Source organism: Salvia splendens, chromosome 2 (genome assembly GCF_004379255.2).
Source record: "Salvia splendens isolate huo1 chromosome 2, SspV2, whole genome shotgun sequence".
In the NCBI taxonomy this organism is placed as follows: Eukaryota; Viridiplantae; Streptophyta; class Magnoliopsida; order Lamiales; family Lamiaceae; genus Salvia; species Salvia splendens.
This window is the reverse complement of record NC_056033.1, coordinates 1,938,044-1,961,031: the sequence shown is the minus strand read 5'-3', so window position 1 is coordinate 1,961,031 and position 22,988 is coordinate 1,938,044.

Genomic DNA, 22,988 nt, shown 5'->3' with positions numbered 1-22,988 from the left:
AAAGTTCGCCCGACCGGGCGATTTTCAAAGTGCAAATCGCCCGACCGGGCGATTTCTTCGCGCGATTTAAAGACGCAAACCAGGTCAGTTTTTACACTTTCAAAACCCTACCCCCATTTCTCTCTCGTTCCTCTCTACTCTCTCTCGCCCCTCCACCTTCAAATCTTCCACTTACACTGATTTCACACACATACCATCCTCCCAATCCATCTAATTCAAGGGTTGAACCGATTAATCGGTTGATTTACTCAAGAACAAGCAAAAAGGAGAGAAATCCGTTTTCTATCACTCTAAGCCCGAAAGGTATGATTTTTTTCATTCTTCTCTTACTTATGTCGGTGTTTAGATGATTATTGGTGAATCGAGGGTTGGGAACTAGCATGCTTTGATTTGTTGATGTCTACATAGATGCAATGTTAGATAAGTGATGCATGTTGGTGGAATGTTTGAGTTAAGCATGATTGAGGTTTATTGTTGTGGAAGAGACATTGTGTGACACAATGGGGGGTTGATTCTAGTCTCGATAAATGTATGAATGAGAAGTTCTTTTAGTATAGAGTATGTTTGGGGGAGAGTGTCTACATTAATGCATCTTTGTGGTTTCTTGTCGAATTGATCTAATACTCTCAATTTTTAGGTAGTGAACGATGGCGCCCAACCACTCTGGAGTTAATTTGAATGCCGAAGAGAAGAAGAAATGGGCCGAACTCTCACAACTACCCTACCGGGTAGCTAGATATCCATGCCCTATCACAATCCGACGGTTGGGCATTGAGCAGTGCTTCAATGAGCTATGTGAAGAGGGGAAACTAAATGGGCTCTTCATGGCACAGAGGAACCCTTCCTATCAGAGGCTTACACTGGAGTTCTTGTCTACCCTTGAGGTAATCATGAACAGGAGGGAGATAGTTGCCATCAAGTTTCGTATGAGGAATGCTGAGTACACAGTGACGATGGCACAATTCAAGGAGATCTTTGGATTTTCAGGGGAGGTGTATAGAGAGCCGTTTAACTTCAGTCACAATGCGAATGACTTCTGGAAGGCCATCACTACCGTTGATGACAACTTCGCCGTCAACAGGGCAAAGGGTTCTCTCATTAGGAACCCAGCCTTGCGCTTACTCCAGAAGGCGTGTGTATGTTACCCCTTCGCTCGTCATGAGCATGGGAGTGTGCAGAGAGACGAGCTCTTCCTGTTATGGACTATTTTGCACAAGGAGGCTCCCTTGAATTTGGGCCACTTCATGATCAAACATCTTGAGAGGGCTTCGAAGAAGAAAACCGGCACACTCTGTGTCGGTGCGGTTGTGTCAGCTATTGCACTCCATCTGGGAGTGTCGACGAGGGGCTTGGTCGCCGACATTGGTGACAACTTGATGGACTTCGGCTTTCTGAGAAGAACAAGGCTGGTCGGAGTGGACCAACGAGGGCAGATATATTTGATACAGAGGGCAGCAGATCATTACCCCCTCCCGGACACCGTCAACACCTATGTGAATGGTCCTTTCCACAAGGAAAACTGGAAGATGAAGGCTGCGGTCCACGAACAAGTCACGGCGGTGAATCCGCGGAACTTGCAATTTAGGGATGTGAGCCCGAGCTCGAGTGTTGATGAAGCGCCCCACATGGGCTTTCCCGAGATCGAGATGGGGGACGAGCAGAATGAAGAAGAAAATGAGGAGGAAGGTGAGGATCAACCGACCTACCAAGGGGGAGATGAAGCCGGGACAAGCACGCAGAGGACACGAAGCCGACAAGAGCGACAAGAGGAGGACTACGGCTCGATCAATGAGAGGTTGACACGGATGGAGTTGCGTCAGCAGGAATATTGGGTCCAGAATGAAGCGCGATGGGACCAGTTCGAAACCAACTGGACCCAATTCACTGATTTCAACAATGCACAATGGGCCAACATCAATGCCCGATTCGATGAATTCCGTGGCCAGTGGCAGCATCTGCCTCCTCCTCCGCAGTGAAGGTCCATGGGAGATCCACTCTCTTTCAAACTTATCCTAGCTTTGCTTGGAATAAGTTTGGGGGGTGTCTAGTGGATTCCCTCTTTTACCTCTCTCCCTCTTTATTTGATGATGATACCCCGGCCTGTACCCCTATTCTTTTGATGATATTTGATGATGATATGTGGGCATGTAAACTTATGTGGTTTTGTTTCCTTGTTCCACTTGTGTTTGTGTCTTTGTTTTTCTTTTTAGGTTTGTTTTTCTTGTTTCCTTTTGTGTTGAATTATCTCCCTTGGCTAGGATGATAGTAGGGTTGAGAAAAATTGAAATTTGAACGAGTGTGAGACATGATGGAGGAGTTGCCAATGATGATTTTGTGCAAAAACTTTCGAAAACCTTGTTGATATGGCTAAAGAACATGTGATTTTTCATTTCAAATTGCCTAAAGTGAATTACATGGTGCCTTGTCTTTTGCCAAAATGACCTTGTGAGAATTGAGCCTATATTGTTCCTAAATGTGTGATTTATCTCAAACATGTCGTATGTTTCTAGAACTTGCTCGCGATTTCTTTGAGTCTACATAGTGATCATAGAGATAAGGGAGGACGTTAGGCCATCCTTGTTAGCCAAATTCTACTTTTACCCGTTATCATGTTAATAATCTTTGTTAGCCCACTTTGAGCCAATAACCTTTCCTTTGACAAACCATGGGGTTGGATTTCTTGTGTTCTATTTTTGAAAAATCAAAAGGAAATGAAAGTTTGAAAGGGGGAATTAGCAAATGAAATAGAAGCTTATTGAGGTAGAAAAACAAAAGAAAAAGAAAGAAAGAATAGTGATGTTACCATGCAAAGCATGGAGAAAAAGAAAGAAAAGAAATAGAAAAAAAAAAGAGAGAGAAAAGAAAAGAAAATTGAAAGTGAGAAATAGTTAATAATTGGCATTTATTGGAAAGGGTGTGTGAAGGTTGAAAAAGAGGTGAAGAACAAAAATGGAATGTTGGTAGATGAGAAGAGTCTAGGGAAGCCTAGAACTAGCTAGATTGGGGAAGAAAGTTGGTGAAGTTGAGCAAGATATTGGGAATTAAAGTCACTTTAGCCGAAAATTGCCTCACCTATCCAAAGAGCCTACATTACAACCTATTGAAAAGACCTTTCGGACCTTATATCTTTAATCACACCATAGTAGAGGAGAGTGTAAATTTCGAGCAAGCCTATGGTAAACTATGCATGTTTTGATGATTTGAGAGTTATGTCAAGAGTTTATATACTTTGAGAGTGAGTGAAATTTCTAAAATGCACATTGCATTTTCTCCTTGAGAGGGCAAATTGGCAAGGTTGAGTACATGATAGTAACTTGAAGCTATATTTCATAATACTTTACATGCATCCGAGGCCATTGATACTTGTCGTATTTTATTTCTATTGAGGCAATGATGACACTCCACATCCTTGCATGAGTTTGTATGTCTTGTTTCTTTCTTCTTGTTCGAGGACTAACAAATGTTTAAGTTTGGGGGAGTTGACAAACTCATAGTTTAGGATGTTTAGATGGGTGATTAACACATGTTGTCGAATCTTTTGAGGTATAAAGTATATGTTTCACCCACTTTTCAGCTATTTTTTAGAGTTAACAAGTTTGTCGGAGTTTTGATGCAAGAACAGGTCTAAAACGGGCAAAACGGAGCGAACGGGCTGACCACAGAATGTTCGCCCGACCGGGCGAATTTCATATAAAAAACGCCCGGTCGGGCGAAGAAAACAGAAAGTTCGCCCGACCGGGCGTTTTTCATCCAACAAAACGCCCGACCGGGCGTTTGAAGCCTCATCGCGATTTACCCAGATCGCCCGACCGGGCATATTCCGACTTACAGATCGCCCGACCGGGCGATTTGTCGCTGTTGCCAACTTTGCCTCTTTCTTACTCCGGATATAAAAGGGTTCTCACTCATTTCCAAACCCTAACTCCCACACCACGAATCTTAGCAAGAAAGTAAGGTTTTGAGAGGATTTGAAGTCAAGGAGCTTCCCATTTCCAAGAGATTGGAGGAAGGAGACCCCCCACCATCAATTCCACCATAGGGAGTTCTAGTATCATTTCTATTATGTGTAGCTTTGTTTTCCTTGTTTTGCTTTTATGTTAGCTTTGACTATGAGTAGCTAAGCTTTTAGTAGGGATTTGGTGAAGTTTGAATGGATTGTATGGATTGAATCTATGGTTGAATGCGTATCTATCTCTTTTGTTGGTTTTGTTGAACCTTGGTCTTTTAATATCTAATTGCTTAGCTACCAATTAGATAAATCTTGTACCTAATTGATGTTATTGAGAAATACAAGATTAGGATAGATGTGTAATCAACAACTCCGTGCATTATATGTAATCGAGAGATGCATAAGCTAGAGAGAGGGCTTGGGTCCGTTGTGCTTTGGAGTCAATCTCGAATTGTATGGACGAGACTCCTACACTAGAGATTGACCCACGTGTTAGATGCACCCGAGAGGGGGTCTAACCGATTATCCCGACTTTCCTAACCGCATTTGAGGCCCAATAGATGAGCATGACCCATAGATGAAATCCTTGATCCATTCTAACGGATCCATTTCCCTATACTTTCCCAATTTGTGTGAAAACCTATCTTTGTTTGTTTGTTTTTCTTAGTTAATTGTCTTACTAGCTTATTTGTTCTTTGATCTTAGTTAAGAAAACCAAAAACCCATTTTATTAGTCTAGATAGTGTTCAAAGTTACATCATAGTATTCAAACCGGCTTTTAGTCTCCGTGGATCGATAATTTAGCTTACCACGTGCTACTTAACTCGTACACTTGCGGGTGACGCTTTTGAATACTAAATTAGCACGAGTCAGCACCGCGACCGGGAGCACCACTACCGGTACCAACATAAGCATCGCCTTGGTATTGAGAGCGAGAGAGAGCAATAGCATGTGCCACATCTTGCTCTTCTCGAGCCTACAAAATAATATTTGTATTGTAAATACAAAATAAAATTATGAACAATAATGAAATGTAATTCAAAATTAATGAAATTAGTAGATAATAAATATTAACCTGCCACTCATCCATGTTCATTTGAGAAATTTCATCAATAACGGATCTCCGAGATGGTCTCTTGGCCTTTCCCTTTCCCTTATCAACACGACCTTCTCGGGATGAAGACATATTGGAATGGTATGTAGAAATGTAGAAATATGGAATAATATATTTTTTTTTGTTTTAGTAATTGAGAAAGAAAGACAACTTATAGAACTACGGGAACAAGTATAACTGTATAAGTGTATAACAATGCGTAATAAGAGTAGCACTTGCGTAATTAAATGGAAGCACAATAGCACAAATGAGAAATTGGAGACAAAGAGAGAGAATTGGGAGATTGAAGAGAGAAACTCTTATTAACACAAGAGTGGGGTGAATGTAAATGAGGATAGAGGGGGGTATTTATAGAAAAAAATGAGGGGGAAAATGGAAGAATTCGAATTTGAAATTTTAAAAAAAAAAAAATTTGAAATTTCACAAAACCGGCGGTTTTGGCGGAAAACCGCCGGAATCGCCGGAACCGCCGGTTTCCGGGCCAAAACCGCCGGTTTCCGAAATAAAACCGCCGGTTCGGTCAACGAACCGTCTGCAAAAGCTGCTCCATTATCGCCTCGTGCTCCGCGCCACCTCGAAAGCCACTAAACCGGCGGTTAACCACCGGTTTTTCCGGTTAACCGCCGGTTAACCGCCGAAAAACCGGCGGTTCCGCCCGGTTTGGAAGATCAGCACCGGCCCCCATCCCTCTGCCTCGATTTAAGCGCCGGAACCGGCGGTTCCACGGTTAACCGCCGGTTCCGAACCGTCCCGAACCGCCGGTTCGGTGACGGTTCCGGTTCGAAATATCTTGAACCTGAACCGGACCGCGAACCGAATTGCGACGGTTCCGGTTCGGGAATATTGCGCCGGTTCCGGTTCGGCGGTTAACCGCCGGAACCGGAACCGGTGGGCATGTCTACCCGGAGTGGTGGCAAGAGAGAAAGACCAAACCACCGCCGACATCATTTAGGAACAATGGTCAAGCAGCGGCGGCATTCGGAAGAGGAGAATCGGCCGCCCCCATCGGGAGTAATTCGGGAGTCGCTAACAACCGATGTGGCAACCCTGGGATGGAAGCTACGACGGCCGGAGTCGAGACAGTCGCCAAAGGAGGAGGCGGCGCCGCTCCATCGGATAAGGGAGAGAATGAGATGGATGCGCCGAATTTGGTTCCCAAACCCTCACATTTTTGGAATCCCTAATTGCGACCCCCCGGATCCTGGAAAATCACAAATACACCCCCATATTCCCGAAAATCCCAAACCGAACCCCACACTGCAGAAACTCACTAAAAATGCCCCTAGAGTTGGAAAGAATTTCAAAACAGCCCCAATACTGTGTGAAAATCGATTTGCGATACTTGAACAGTTGCCTAAGTCATATGCCTTGTCCGTCACCTCTGAAATGAAAAATGATAAATGGATTTTTGACTGCGGAGCCACCGACACTATTACTTATGATATTTCTGATATATCCAATATGCATAGGGCACCAAAAAGTCATATCCAAACTGCCAGTGGAGAATTTACAGCTGTTGAAGAGCGGGAACTGTCAGAATTTCATCTGCTCTGACATTATCTAATTGTTTATATGTTCCTTCTATGTCGCATAAACTGTTATCAATCAGCCATGTGACAAAAGAATTAAACTGTACTCTGCTAATGCAACCAAACTTCTGTCTATTACAGGATATCAGGATAGGGGAAATTATTGGACGTGGCACTGAGCGGGACGGGCTGTATTATGTCGACGAAATAACACAACAAGGAACCGCGTTGCTGACTCATGGGTCTACTGATCGAGAAGCCTGGCTCTGGCATAGACGTTTGGGGCATCCTTCCACGGGTTATCTAAAAATCCTCTTTCCTAAATTCAGTAAAGATATGTATTGTGAAACCTGTATGTTAGCCAAGAGCCATAGACAATCATATAAATCAAATAATACCCGTGTCGATTCTTGTTTTTCACTGGTCCATTCTGATGTGTGGGGCCCATCTCCAACTGTGGGGGGACAAGGGTTTAAGTACTTTCTTCTCTTTATAGATGATTGCACTCGTATGACCTGGGTTTACTTTATGAAACACAAAAATGAGGTTTTTGAACATTTTAGTCACTTTTACACATTAGTTCAAACCCAATTTCAGAAAAACATAAAGATCCTTCGTTCCGACAATGGGGGGGAATTTGTCAACTCAAAAATGAAAACTTTCTGTCATGATAAAGGCCTTGTCCATCAAACTACATGCCCATACACACCAGAACAAAATGGTATCAGAAAGAAAGAACCGTACTCTCCTAGAAATGGCTCGAGCTATGCTCATTGAATCTAACACCCCCAGACACTTCTGGCCTGAAGCTATAGCCGCATCCGTTTATTTGACCAACCGCTTACCCTCTAAGACCCTTGACCTGCAAACACCTCTACAAGTCCTTTCGACACTAGCCCACATACCTTTACCGTTGACTCTCCAGCCTCGAGTATTCGGATGCTCAGTTTTTGTCCATATCCCGAAACATGAGCAAACCAAACTCTCTCCGTGTGCTACAAAGTGTGTCTTCGTGGGTTACGGGAACTCACAAAAGGGATATAGGTGTTTCGACCCAAAAACCAATCATATGTTCACTACCATGAACTGCGACTTCCTTGAAACAGAATATTTCTTCAACCACCTTAGTGGTCAGGGGGAGAGTCATAGTGACCCACTAAGCCAGTTACCAGTAGGCCTTCCCGCAAACTGTCCTCCAACAGACCACCCAGAACAAGACTTTGGAAATTCTGAAGAAATACAGCCCGCACCGAACAGTGACACCAGCCAAGAAGATCCCCTACTGGTATCTGCTGTAAGTGCCGTTGATATCTCTCCTGAAAACGATATTCATTTGCCTATATTTGGTGAAACTGACCCTGAGACAGATATTGAGCCCGATTCGGACGAACAGTATGAGTCAAAAGTTTGTGAATTATTGGAAGAACAGATTAATGAAGAACTTGGAGGATATAAACTACCACCAAGACCCAATAGAGGAGTCCCACCAAAGAGATATAGTCCTGAGGTCATCGGCAGGAAAGCCAAGTACTCTGTCGTGAACTTGGCCAATCACCTCTCAGAGATGGCGCACGCATTTGAGGTCGCCTTATATGAAGAAGAAGAAATCCCGTATACTGTGGAAGAAGCTCAGAAACACAAACACTGGCGAGAGACAATGTTGAAGGAAATGGGAGCCTTAGAAAGAAACGGTACATGGGAGAAATGCAAAATACCAGACGGAAAAAGGGCAGTTGGATGCAAGTGGGTGTTCACTATCAAACGAAGGCCAGATGGATCTATAGAAAGATACAAAGCACGATTAGTTGCCAAAGGTTACACACAGACTTACAGAATCGATTACGATGAAACTTTCTCACCCGTGGCGAAAATGAACACCATCCGAGTATTACTCTCAGTTGCTGCGAACCGGAACTGGCCACTTCACCAGTTTGACGTAACAAATGCATTTCTACACGGAGAACTGAAAAAAGAAGTGTACATGGAAGCACCCCCAGGATTCTCCGAGGGATTTGAAAAAGGAGAAGGGTGTCGGCTGAGGAAGACTCTCTATGGACTCAAACAATCACCGAGGGTTTGGTTTGGGAGGTTCAAAGAAGCCATGACTAAATATGGATTCCGGCAGAGTAACTCGGATCATACTCTGTTCTTGAAAAGGAAAGACGACAAAATCACATGCCTCATCATCTATGTAGACGACATGATCATCACTGGAAACGATACATAAGAAATAGAAATACTAAAAGGGAGCTTATTCCAAGAGTTCGAGATGAAAGACTTGGGGAACCTTAAATATTTCTTGGGAATCGAAGTACTGCGCTCTGAGGGATGAATCTTCTTGAGACAGAAGACGTATACCTTGGACATTCTAGCAGAGACGAGTTTAATTGATTGTAAACCCACCGATACACCAATTCTAGTGAACCACGGGCTGCAGATCTCTGATGGAGCTGAGTTAGCAGATCAAGGCAAGTACCAACGCTTAGTGGGGAAGCTCATCTATCTCTCTCATACTAGACCAGACATTGCTTATGCAGTCGGCGTAGTAAGTCAATTCATGCATCGACCACAGAAAGATCACTACGAAGCTGCATTGAGGATCGTGCGATATCTCAAAGGAACGACCGGACATGGGATAATGTTCAGAAAGAATGAGTGTTCACCGATGCTGATTGGGCAAGTAATCCAGTCGATCGAAAATCAACAGCCGGATATTTCACGTTTGTCGAAGGTAATCTAGTAACATGGAGAAGTAAGAAACAAAAGGTGGTGGCATTATCAAGTGCTGAAGTCGAATTCCGAGGGATAAGAAGTGGATTAATGGAGGTTTTATGGCTTAGAAGACTGATGAATGAAATTGGGTTCACACAAGACAAGAGTCAACTGTACTGTGACAACAAGGCAACAATTTGTATATCCAAGAACCCGGTTCAGCACGATAGAACAAAACATGTTGAAGTCGACAGACACTTCATCAAGGAGAAGTTGGAAAGTGGAGTTGTGGAGCTACCATTTGTCCGGTCCGAAGAACAGTTAGCCGATATCCTCACCAAAGCAGTCAATTCAAGAAGCCTCATGAACGTACTTGGCAAGTTGAGCTTTGGAGATCACACCACTCAACTTGAGGGGGAGTGTTAACAAAGGAAAAGATACAAAAGAATAAAGGCAATTATGGACTACAATTATGCTCCAAGAATAGAATAGGAAGATTGATAATTGATTGATACTATATCATAGATTGATACTTGATTGATCTTGTACCTTAATTACACATGTATCATCCCTATATAAAGAGGGAGTCTCTGCAGTAATAATATCATCAAGGAATTATCGATCTCTCTACTCTCTCTACTGCCTCTCTCCCTCAAACTCCCAAAATATGCCTGATACACAACTCAAGATTTTATACTTTGCAGCCTTTATGAGTTATAATCGTCTCGTGTCCCTCTTCTTCAAACTTGTTCCTCTCTCTCTCTGACTTATCACCAAATTAGTCCAAATACGAAATCCACCACTGGCGGTTTCTTCAATCCATAGTTTTTCTTTTGTTTTTTTGTTTCCTAGTCCTCTTCAATTTGGTAGCTGTTGCCTTGCCTAGGGTCTCTCCCAATTAATGGTTCTGGGCAGATGGATTGGAGCAATGTCACTGCTGAGGATCTGGTCGTCCCCGCCGCGTCCATTCTCGGAGTTCTTCTCCCGATTCTCTCTTCCGCGCTCTTATGCCAAATGGAACTGTCGCCTCAAATGCAACCTCTACTAGTTCAGTTGCTAATCGCCGATAAAAACATGTGTATGTTGTATAAACAATAGAGAGAGAAATAGAGAGATTACCTCAAAAATCAACTGAAGTGGACGTAGCAGCAGTGTAGAAGTGAAATGGTGATTAAGTTGGAATTGAAACGCCATCCCATAATGCAAAGTATAAAACGCCATCCATGTTTGCGTTTTACACTTCTTAAACACTTCAATGACGTTTCTATATTGCTAAACACGCCAACACGTTGGCGTTTTTTATTTAAACACGCCAACCAAGTGGGCGTGTTATACTTTTAAGCTGTATTTGTATAAAATCAGTCGAAATTAGAAAACGCCGACCGTCTTGGCGTCTTTACTTAATAAAATGCCAATCTCGTTGGCGTTTTTCCCATAGATGGAACAATTAACAAAGTGGGTACATTTTCGTTATTCTAGTGGTAGACTCCCCCACGGATCCGATTTTCTCTGTTTGAGAATGTGTTGTGCACATGAAGCGAGGTTCGAATATGATTCACGTAAATCATACATGTCGAATATGATTGATAAACATAACGCGAAAGCATACATAGATTCGGATTCATGGTGTTCGATGTTCTTTATGATTTTGAAGTATGGAAATTAGTCTTCCGAAATATGTTGTTCATGTTCAGATTCATATGTAAAGTATTATACGTCTATCAATAGGAATGAGAATCTATTAACCTATTTATAGGTTACTTGGGACCATAACCATGTATTTAGAGAACTAAGTCCCTAACTTTATTATAACTCTAATTTCACCAATAATAAAATTAAAGCTATCCAAAGTAGTATTCGCACAATAATCCTCGTACTTTTATAGATAATAGTTTGATCCTATAAGTTATATAACCTTAGTAGATCACGCAATTAGGTCAATCAATAAATAGTTATAATACAATCTTTATATGATTATGTCGGACCATATTAAAATATTCCAACCGGCTGAAAATTCATCATACTTGGAACAGACAATTCGTCGAACACATGGGGGTAGTTCGTTTATTTGCAGCCGAAATTGTTTAGATTTTTATTTAAATTTGGATTCCATATGATCCCAGCAAGAGTAGGAGTCGTAATTATTTTAAGATTTCTGTTAGGATTTAAGTTGATCTCTTCTCGTAGCAAAATGCTCGTCTTCAATCAAGTTTATACGTGGCGTCACTCAATCTGTAATAGCCGAGAAAAAAAAAATTGATTTCTTTTTAGTTAAGGTTTGATTTTGTGAATATCTTGGTTAAGATATGTGTGGTAAGTCTTAATTGATTTATATTATTTTATGTGTGTGGATATTTAGTTTTTATGATTAATTGAAAAACAAAATAAAATCCTAATTAACAATTAAATCTCTCTCTCTCTCTCTCACTCTCTCTCTCGGTTTCTCTCCCTCTCCCCACTACTTTCTCAACCTCTCCCCACTCCCACTTAACCGATACACTCTCTCCTTTCCAATCTCTCCCCCACATCGGTTTCTCTCTTTTCTCTCTCGCAATCGTTCTCATCATCACGGTAAGGTTTCTCTCTTTCTCCCTCTCGGTTCTCACCTTTCCCCCATTCACTCCCTCTCATCGGTTTCTTGGATTCATCAAGGTGTTACTTCCTCTCGTATTGAATCGGAGTCGGAGAAGGGAAAGCTTTCGACCCTTATTTGAACTCTCCGGGAAAGGTAACCCAAGACCCTAACCCATGCTAATTTCGAAAACACATGCATATAGGACGTTTTTGAGTTGTTTAGATGCCGTATAGGACTTGTGGCTATGTGTTGGTGTGAGTTTGATTTTGGTTGTGACCGACAGTGGGCTCCGAACCCTTTTTGACTGAGCAAACGATCTCCTTTTGGTACGAAATTTTAACTGTATAAACCTTGGTGTGTCTTCTGTGTGGTGTTAAAATTTCAGCTTCTTTGGAGGTCTGGTGATTTTATAATGATTTTTGTAAGTAAACTGCGCTTTTCTGATGGATGTATGTTTTTGGGGGATGTATTTGTGTGCAATGGGGGTGATTCTGGGTGCTTCGATAGTGTGAGGTATGTGGATGTGTTTGGCCAGGGGATGGCTCGGGGAAAACAGCGTTTGGTTCGGGTGGTTTGTGTGTGTTGGCCGAGAGTTTTGGGGTTCGGCCTAGGGCAGTGTTGTGGGGAGTTTTGAAGGTTTGATCTCATGTTTTCGGGTGTGTTTTGGGTTGTGGAATGTGTGTTGTGATTGTCGTATAAGGTTTGAGAATCGTTGGTTGGGGAAAGTTTGTGTGCACGTGATCGAGCCAGCGGCCGAGACGCCGAGCCAGATGTCGAGTCAGGTGCCGAGACAGATGCCGAGACAGGTGCCGCGCCAGGTGCCGAGCCAGTGCCGAGACAGGTGCCGCGCCAGGTGCCGAGCCAGTGCCGAGACGGTCGGCCGAGGTGCCGAGCCAGGCGGCCGAGACGGTCGGCCGAGGTGCCGAGCCAGGCGGCCGAGACACCGAGCCTTTTCCGACCCTTTTCCGAGCCAAGTGAGCCGTTTGCACAGTGAGGGTATACCGGGAGTACGAGTGTTTCGGGTGTGTGTCGTGTGCGTGTCGGGTGCGTGCGTGGTGTGTTTCGGACGTGTGTTTTTGTGTGTTTGACTTATAAGATGTTGTTAAGTGTGTGTACGTGTAACGTGCTAGATGTCGAAGTCATCCACGTAGGATTCATGCATTGTCGTTTAAACCCCGTCTTTCCTGATTCTAATTATGATACTTATTTATCTTTCAAAAGGGTGATCTTTTACGAGGAAATTGTGGTTGAAGAAGGAAACTGTTTAAAAGCTAAGCAATCGAGGTGGGCTTTTCTACCCTACTATTTTGTGGGTTATTTTTACTACGGACGCTGTTCCGGAAATGTTTATGGAGGTGAATTGTTTGTCTTGCCAACTGTTTTGTTTTGAAACCTATCTGAAGTGGTTTACCACATATGTTTAATCGAATTCGGGTCTGTTGGGCTGCGAACCCTCAGGCTAGTGTACACGAGATCGGGAGCCATCTGAGAGCAAGTTGGCCGGTCTAGTTGACCTGGGGTGTGGCCACGCCCCTTGTCACCCGTTGGATCAGATAGTGTATGATGGTGGGAATAAGGGTGGCAATATCTGAAAATGACTGCGCAGTCGAATTTATGAAATATGTTTTAGTGTACTTGGGTTATTTTCTTTACACTTAAAACCCCAAGGTCACACTGTTATGGCATGACAAACTATGATTTTGGCGTGTGTCCACTGAGTGCAATAAGTACTCAGCCCTGCATGTTGTTTTCTTAATGTGCAGGTTGAGCGACGATGGGGATGACGGATGTTGGGCAATTAAAGTCAAAATTGTGTTTTTTTTTTCTTTGCCTTTTGGATGGTGTCGTGTCGTCATACCCGGCATTATCTATCTCTTGGTCTTTTCCGCTGCTTTGTAATCCGATACAATGTTTTCATTTAAACTCTGTTTACTTTAACTTTAGAAATGTCGCTACAGTACATTGTTTTGAAGTGAACTTCCTCTAATTAAACGTTTTCGGGTCAAGTATTCTTGTTCCCCCCTTTCTTCCCCGCTTCTTTATTCCTCCCCTAGTCGCGGTCCACCGTACTTCCTATCCTTAGGAAATGCGGGCGTGACAGAGTGGTATCAGAGCCTAGGTTTTCTTTCTGCTCTGGATCCAAGAGTCTTTTTCTGTTTTGAGTAAGTTTTCAAAAGTGTCATTGGCTCAACATCCGACTCATCGCACTCAACCTGAAATGAGGTAATGAAAATTCTGAATTTTTGGAAAGTATATGGAAGTGGAGGTAATTGTGATTTTGGGTTTTGAAAATGTTTTTTTTTGGAAAGTTTAAGTAAATATTGATGCATGTGGAAGGGTACAAAGTGATGTGAAAAGTTGGAAATTATGAGAGTTATGAACTGTTTTTGTGTGTTGAATTTATATGAAAGCATGTGGCTGATGTGTGATGCTATGATGACGTGAATGTTGATGTGAGCTGTTACGTGTGAACGTGTTGGCCTTTTGAATGATTGAACTTAGACGTGAGAGGTTTCACTAGTGCTTCTTGGACCTATAGTAGATAAGGACTTATGGCCTTTGAACACCAGCGGGCTTGGAATTAGAACAGCGATACGTCTGCATACACATATCTCTCTCTTCTTCGGTTATGCACCCTGTTTTTATATGCGAGGCGATTGTTTCTGTTTTTCTATAGATGGCGCGTATGTTCCGAACCCCGCGACGGAGTGATCGTGATAGACTTAGGGCACAGAGGGTGCTCAGGGAGTATAGAGTGTGCCGGAAGAAGGATCACATACCGTTGATTGAGTTCGTAGCGCACTTCGATACCCTCTGGAGGGCAGCTCAGGAGTTCGGAGTGACAGAGCATGACGGCATTGAGAAGCTAATAGAATTGCTCCCTGACAGCTGGAAGGAGTGGGCTGAAAGAACGGCGAGGAGGTACACGTGGCATGAGCCCGTTACCGATGACATGGTGGGCGACATGGCTGGCTTTCGGAAGGCCGTGTATTGTGCACTGGTAGACTCTCGCGAGGAGCAGCCCCCACAGGATGTGCAAGAGAGGATCGTGTATCAGGACAAGTACGTGAGTATGTACGAGGGTGAGCAAGGGTTTGAAGATAACTATGAGGAGGAAACCGAAGAGGATCCCGAGGAGGAACCCGAGGTGGCTCCGCAAGGGAACCCCGAGGAGGACGATGACGAAGACCCGGAGGAAGGGCCTATGGATGAGGATGATCGAGTCGTAGTCTAGAAATAGAATAGTTGATGTCTTTTTAGTTTTGTTTTTAGTACGATCTGCTCTTGGGAAACAACGTTTGACCTCCTTTCTTTTAATGAGAATTTGATTTTGATATATATCCTATGTGTTGCATCTTACTACATGAAGATTATGAGAAAATTTTGAGAAAGTGGTAATTTTGGATGAGAATTGTAGTAACACTTTTTGGATATTGAATCAGAATGCCGCCAAGACGTGTACGCCAACCACGACAAGGACCCAACGCTGAGGCACCACCTCCACCACCGCCTCCACCACCACCTCCACCCCCGCCTCAGCAGGAAAGATTCATAGTGACGTTCTCCAGGCAGAACCCCCCTAAATTCGATGGACAAGGAGATCCATCAAAAGCTGAGGAGTGGATACGCGACCTCAAGCGTATTTTCAGGGTCATGGAGTGTACAGATAGGGAGCGCATTGCTTGCGCCACCTTTCAACTATCAGGTGCTGCCGATTACTGGTGGGAGACTCGGCAAAGGACTATGAATCCTGCACGCCTGGAAGCGCTATCTTGGGAGGAGTTTAAAGTGGAGATTGATAACAAATATGTCCCAAAGACGTACAGACGGGCCAAGGTGGTAGAATTCCACACGCTGAGCCAAGGCCGAATGACTGTAACTGAGTACGACCGAGCCCTCGCGCAGATGGCACGTTATGCGCCCGAGTTGATGGACACCGACGAGAAATGGGCGGTGAAGTTCCGGGCCGGGCTCAGAGATGAGATAAAGGCCGCATTGGCTTGTCGAGGAGAACTCTCCTACTCGGAGATCTTGACTTGTGCACTGGACGTGGAAGATGCACTCCCTAAACCAAGAGTAGTGGCGACCACAAACGCGACACCCCTACAAGCTCAGTCAGGTCATCCAGAGAAGAGGAGGTGGGATGGTGATCAAACTCAGTATGGTGGCAAGAGGCCACAACCCATGAAGAACCCACCCTACAATGGCGGGAAACAGAATACCTATCACCCGAGGGCAAACTTTCCGCCGAGGAACCCTCAATGTGGAAGATGCTTCAAGTACCACACCGGAGAGTGTCGAGACCCTAGATGCTTCAGCTGTGGTGGAAGTGGCCATTACTTCCGAAGTTGCCCAAATAAGAACATGGGAACGGGGACGAGACAGAACCAGTTAGGCTTCCGTCCACCATCCCAGGCACTACCTGCACCTCAACCGCCACAACGCCGCCAAGGACTGCCGTCGCAAGCAAGAGCCTACGCCTTGAAGGGGAAGCAGCCGGCAAACGGGAAAGAAACCTTTGGGCAAGGAAACTTGGCAGGTATGGGCACCCTTCTCAACATGCCTATAGTTGTCTTGTTTGATACGGGTGCATCGCATTCCTTTATATCAACTTCTTGTGTGGATACATTAGGATTACCTACTGTTAAGACCGAACCCACTATGAGTGTGACCTCACCGGTAGGCAGGACTATAGATATATCCCGATCTTGTGCGTGTGTGAACTTTGGAATAGGTGAACTCAGTTTGTTGGCTCATAATTTACAAGTAATGACGATAGGTAGCGTAGACATAATCTTGGGTATGGATTGGTTAGCGGAGAACCACGTTACCCTTCATTGTAGAGAAAGGGAAATTTCGTTTGAAACCCCAGGAAAAGAGCCGACGAAGTTTTACGGTTTCTCAATGAGCCGACGCAAGTCCATTGTCTCCGCGCTGCAAGCCACTACAATGATGAGGAAGGGATGTCCAGCGTACCTTGTTTATTTGAATGGGGAGGAGAAGAAAGACAGGAAGATAGAAGATGTGGCGATAGTGAGTGAATATCCCGATGTCTTCCCCGATGCTTTGCCGGGACCCCCACCCGACAGGCAGGTAGAATTCACGATCGATCTGGAGCCCGGATCGGCACCAATATCCAAAGCACCTTATAGGATGGCGCCAAAAGAGTTGGAGGAGCTTAAGGTGCAACTACAAGAGCTACTGGAATTGGGATTCATTAGACCTAGCGTGTCGCCATGGGGAGCACCAGTGTTGTTTGTAAAGAAAAAGGATGGAACGATGAGGATGTGCATCGACTATCGAGAGCTAAACAAACTGACGCTGAAGAACAAGTATCCACTACCAAGGATAGACGACTTGTTTGACCAACTTCGAGGGGCAGGAGTCTTCTCTAAGATGGATTTGAGGTCTGGGTACCATCAGCTGAGGGTTCGGCGAGAAGATGTACCCAAGACGGCTTTTCGAACAAGGTATGGTCATTATGAGTTCGTTGTGATGCCTTTTGGACTGACGAACGCCCCGGCAGTGTTCATGGACCTTATGAACCGCGTGTTCCATCCGTATTTGGATCGGTTTGTTCTAGTTTTCATCGATGATGTGCTCGTTTACTCGAAGAACGTGGAGGAGCACAAAGAGCACTTGAGAACCGTCCTAGCAACTCTAAGGGACGAGAAATTATATGCCAAGTTCAGTAAATGCGAGTTTTGGCTCAAGGAAGTGAACTTTCTTGGACATGTAGTAACCTCAGATGGGATTCGTGTAGACCCGGCCAAGGTGGAAGCTGTACAGGAATGGAAGTCACCTTCTACACAAAATGAAATTCGAAGCTTCTTAGGACTGGCAGGCTATTATCGAAGATTCATTGAGGGATTCTCGAAGATAGCAAGGCCAATGACACAACAACTGAAAAAGGGAGTCAAGATGAATTGGACACCAGAATGTGAGGCGAGCTTTCAGTTGTTGAAGGAGAAATTGACCACCGCACCAATTCTAGCTGTGCCGGAGTCAGGGACTGATTATGCGGTGTATACGGATGCGTCGAAGGTGGGACTTGGATGTGTGCTTATGCAGAAGGGGAAAGTGATTGCATATGCATCGAGACAATTGAAGCCCCATGAGCTGAACTATCCGACACATGACTTAGAACTGGCAGCCGTGGTACACGCACTGAAGATCTGGAGACATCATCTCTATGGAGTCCGTTGTGAGATATATACGGACCATAAGAGTCTAAAGTACTTCTTTGAGCAAAAGGACATGCGCCAACGTAGATGGCTCGAGTTGGTGAAGGACTACGATTGTGGTATAAACTACCATCCGGGAAAAGCAAACGTAGTGGCCGATGCTCTTAGTAGGAAGTCTCAATCTCAGCTGGCCACCTTTCTTACTATCGAGGAGAGTCTAATCCAAGAGTTCAGTAAGATGCGGTTGGAAGTAGTGAGAATGCCCGAGACTGTGGAAGGAATAGTAGCCACGTTGGTGATGGAACCCGACTTAAGAGCCAGAATTGTGGAAGCTCAACGGCGAGATACGTTACTAGAGAAGATTCGCTCAGAAGTGAGGACGGGTGAACCCGGAAACTTTCGTGAGGCAGCGGATAATGGTCTCACATACAAGGGAAGGTTGTGTGTGCCTAAGGATGAAGGCCTGAGGATCGAAATCATGAGAGAAGCACATGAAACCCCATACGCTGCTCACCCAGGAAGCACCAAGATGTATCAAGACATGAAGAGGCAATTTTGGTGGAACGGTATGAAAAAGCATGTTGCAGCATTTGTGGAGAGATGCCTAGCATGTCAACAAGTAAAGGCGCTACACCAACGGCCCTATGGGAGATTGCAACACCTTGAGATTCCAGAATGGAAGTGGGAACATATTGCAATGGACTTTGTGACAGGACTGCCAAAATCCCAGCGAGGAAACACTGTGATTTGGGTGATTATAGATCGTCTCACCAAATCTGCTCATTTTGTACCGGTTCGTGCTACTTATGGATCCAACGAGTTGGCTAAAATATATGTGCGGGAGGTTATACGCTTGCATGGAGTACCAGCGACAATTACATCCGATCGCGATGCTAAATTTACTTCTAGATTTTGGACGAGCCTGCAGCGCGAGTTGGGGACTAAGTTGAATTTTAGTACTGCCTTCCACCCACAAACCGATGGGCAGTAAGAGAGAACGATTCAAGCCTTAGAGGATATGCTGCGAGCCGTGGTGCTAGATCGAGGCTGGGGTTGGGAAGAAGTGTTGCCCTTGGTCGAGTTCGCTTACAATAATAGTTACCAGGCGACGATCAAGATGGCTCCATACGAGGCATTGTATGGAAAGAAGTGTAGATCGCCACTTTATTGGGATGAAGTGGGTGAGAGAAGAATTCTCGGACCAGACTCAGTAGAAGAGATGATAGAGATTGTCCGACAAATCCGTGGGAGGATCAAGGAGGCACAGGATCGACAGAGATCATATGCGGATGTTCGAAGGACCGATTTACAATTCGAGGTCGGAGAAAAGGTCTTTCTGAAAGTTTTCCCTTCTAAGGGAATAACTCGTTTTGGTGTGAAAGGAAAGCTGAGACCTCGATTTATCGGTCCGTACGAGATTTTGGATAGAGTCGGCGCGGTAGCTTACAGACTGGCCCTACCACCAAGCTTTGAGAATGTGCACAACGTCTTCCATGTGTCACAATTGAGGAAGTACGTGTTCGACCCCACACACATAGTTCACCAAGAAGAGATGATGGTCCTAAATCCCGATCTAAGTTATGAGGAGAAGCCCGAGGCCATTTTGGATCGAAGGGTGCAAGAATTGAGGAATAAGTCAATTGTTTCGAAGAAAGTACGGTGGAGGAATCATGGGGTCGAAGAAGCAACATGGGAATTAGAAGATAAGATGAGAGAGAAGTTTCCAGAGCTGTTTGAGTGATCTAGGAAATTTCGGGACGAAATTTCTTTTAAGGTGGGAGGAATGTAATAGCCGAGAAAAAAAAAATTGATTTCTTTTTAGTTAAGGTTTGATTTTGTGAATATCTTGGTTAAGATATGTGTGGTAAGTCTTAATTGATTTATATTATTTTATGTGTGTGGATATTTAGTTTTTATGATTAATTGAAAAACAAAATAAAATCCTAATTAACAATTAAATCTCTCTCTCTCTCTCTCCCTCTCTCTCTCGGTTTCTCTCCCTCTCCCCACTACTTTCTCAACCTCTCCCCACTCCCACTTAACCGATACACTCTCTCCTTTCCAATCTCTCCCCCACATCGGTTTCTCTCTTTTCTCTCTCGCAATCGTTCTCATCATCACGGTAAGGTTTCTCTCTTTCTCCCTCTCGGTTCTCACCTTTCCCCCATTCACTCCCTCTCATCGGTTTCTTGGATTCATCAAGGTGTTACTTCCTCTCGTATTGAATCGGAGTCGGAGAAGGGAAAGCTTTCGACCCTTATTTGAACTCTCCGGGAAAGGTAACCCAAGACCCTAACCCATGCTAATTTCGAAAACACATGCATATAGGACGTTTTTGAGTTGTTTAGATGCCGTATAGGACTTGTGGCTATGTGTTGGTGTGAGTTTGATTTTGGTTGTGACCGACAGTGGGCTCCGAACCCTTTTTGACTGAGCAAACGATCTCCTTTTGGTACGAAATTTTAACTGTATAAACCTTGGTGTGTCTTCTGTGTGGTGTTAAAATTTCAGCTTCTTTGGAGGTCTGGTGATTTTATAATGATTTTTGTAAGTAAACTGCGCTTTTCTGATGGATGTATGTTTTTGGGGGATGTATTTGTGTGCAATGGGGGTGATTCTGGGTGCTTCGATAGTGTGAGGTATGTGGATGTGTTTGGCCAGGGGATGGCTCGGGGAAAACAGCGTTTGGTTCGGGTGGTTTGTGTGTGTTGGCCGAGAGTTTTGGGGTTCGGCCTAGGGCAGTGTTGTGGGGAGTTTTGAAGGTTTGATCTCATGTTTTCGGGTGTGTTTTGGGTTGTGGAATGTGTGTTGTGATTGTCGTATAAGGTTTGAGAATCGTTGGTTGGGGGAAAGTTTGTGTGCACGTGATCGAGCCAGCGGCCGAGACGCCGAGCCAGATGTCGAGTCAGGTGCCGAGACAGATGCCGAGACAGGTGCCGCGCCAGGTGCCGAGCCAGTGCCGAGACGGTCGGCCGAGGTGCCGAGCCAGGCGGCCGAGACGGTCGGCCGAGGTGCCGAGCCAGGCGGCCGAGACACCGAGCCTTTTCCGACCCTTTTCCGAGCCAAGTGAGCCGTTTGCACAGTGAGGGTATACCGGGAGTATGAGTGTTTCGGGTGTGTGTCGTGTGCGTGTCGGGTGCGTGCGTGGTGTGTTTCGGACGTGTGTTTTTGTGTGTTTGACTTATAAGATGTTGTTAAGTGTGTGTACGTGTAACGTGCTAGATGTCGAAGTCATCCACGTAGGATTCATGCATTGTCGTTTAAACCCCGTCTTTCCTGATTCTAATTATGATACTTATTTATCTTTCAAAAGGGTGATCTTTTACGAGGAAATTGTGGTTGAAGAAGGAAACTGTTTAAAAGCTAAGCAATCGAGGTGGGCTTTTCTACCCTACTATTTTGTGGGTTATTTTTACTACGGACGTTGTTCCGGAAATGTTTATGGAGGTGAACTGTTTGTCTTGCCAACTGTTTTGTTTTGAAACCTATCTGAAGTGGTTTACCACATATGTTTAATCGAATTCGGGTCTGTTGGGCTGCGAACCCTCAGGCTAGTGTACACGAGATCGGGAGCCATCTGAGAGCAAGTTGGCCGGTCTAGTTGACCTGGGGTGTGGCTACGCCCCTTGTCACCCGTTGGATAAGATAGTGTATGATGGTGGGAATAAGGGTGGCAATATCTGAAAATGACTGCGCAGTCGAATTTATGAAATATGTTTTAGTGTACTTGGGTTATTTTCTTTACACTTAAAACCCCAAGGTCACACTGTTATGGCATGACAAACTATGATTTTGGCGTGTGTCCACTGAGTGCAATAAGTACTCAGCCCTGCATGTTGTTTTCTTAATGTGCAGGTTGAGCGACGATGGGGATGACGGATGTTGGGCAATTAAAGTCAAAATTGTGTTTTTTTTTTCTTTGCCTTTTGGATGGTGTCGTGTCGTCATACCCGGCATTATCTATCTCTTGGTCTTTTCCGCTGCTTTGTAATCCGATACAATGTTTTCATTTAAACTCTGTTTACTTTAACTTTAGAAATGTCGCTACAGTACATTGTTTTGAAGTGAACTTCCTCTAATTAAACGTTTTCGGGTCAAGTATTCTTGTTCCCCCTTTCTTCCCCGCTTCTTTATTCCTCCCCTAGTCGCGGTCCACCGTACTTCCTATCCTTAGGAAATGCGGGCGTGACACAATCCATCTACTCCATTCTAATACACGACTGCCCATCTCTTTTCTCATCAACATATCGAGTTCATGCAACTGTAAATCATTCCAGTGATCTATCTTTCCGATCAAAGGCCGCTGGGATCAATATTGGACGCTGATTTTGTGCAGGTTCAGGACCGTCCGCCAAATATTCGATAAAAGGCGTGAAAGAGAATCAGCAACTGTTCTTTCCCAAAACTTCACCATATTGCACGAAGTATTAAAAAATTTGGTCAATCCTTTTTTGTTCTGTTTTCCATAAAAAACTTAATTTTAAATAAAAATAAATTATATTGTACTATAGTGCTACACAAACGATAAATTATTAAGTTATGCATTTGGAACACTAGAATTGATGTTTTAATATTAGTTAAAATTTAAAAAGATATTAGTATATGGACATGGATATAAATAAATGATATACTATGAATGAAAGTAAAATTAATTTGTAGAAGAGAGAGAATTGAATTATGAAAAGAATTTAGGAATGGGCTTGGTTGGACAAGGTGGATTTCCATCACTGGGCCACGGATGAATTTTATTAAAACATTTGCATTTGCAAGATCAAAGTCTGAAATACAAAAATTTATTAGTAATTTATTTGAATTGGAATTAGTTATTTTTCTGTAAAAAAAACAAGTCGGCATTACATCGAACTTGTAGTATTATGCAAAGAAACAGACAACAAAAAACTCTCTGGGTAGTCACATTGTGGTC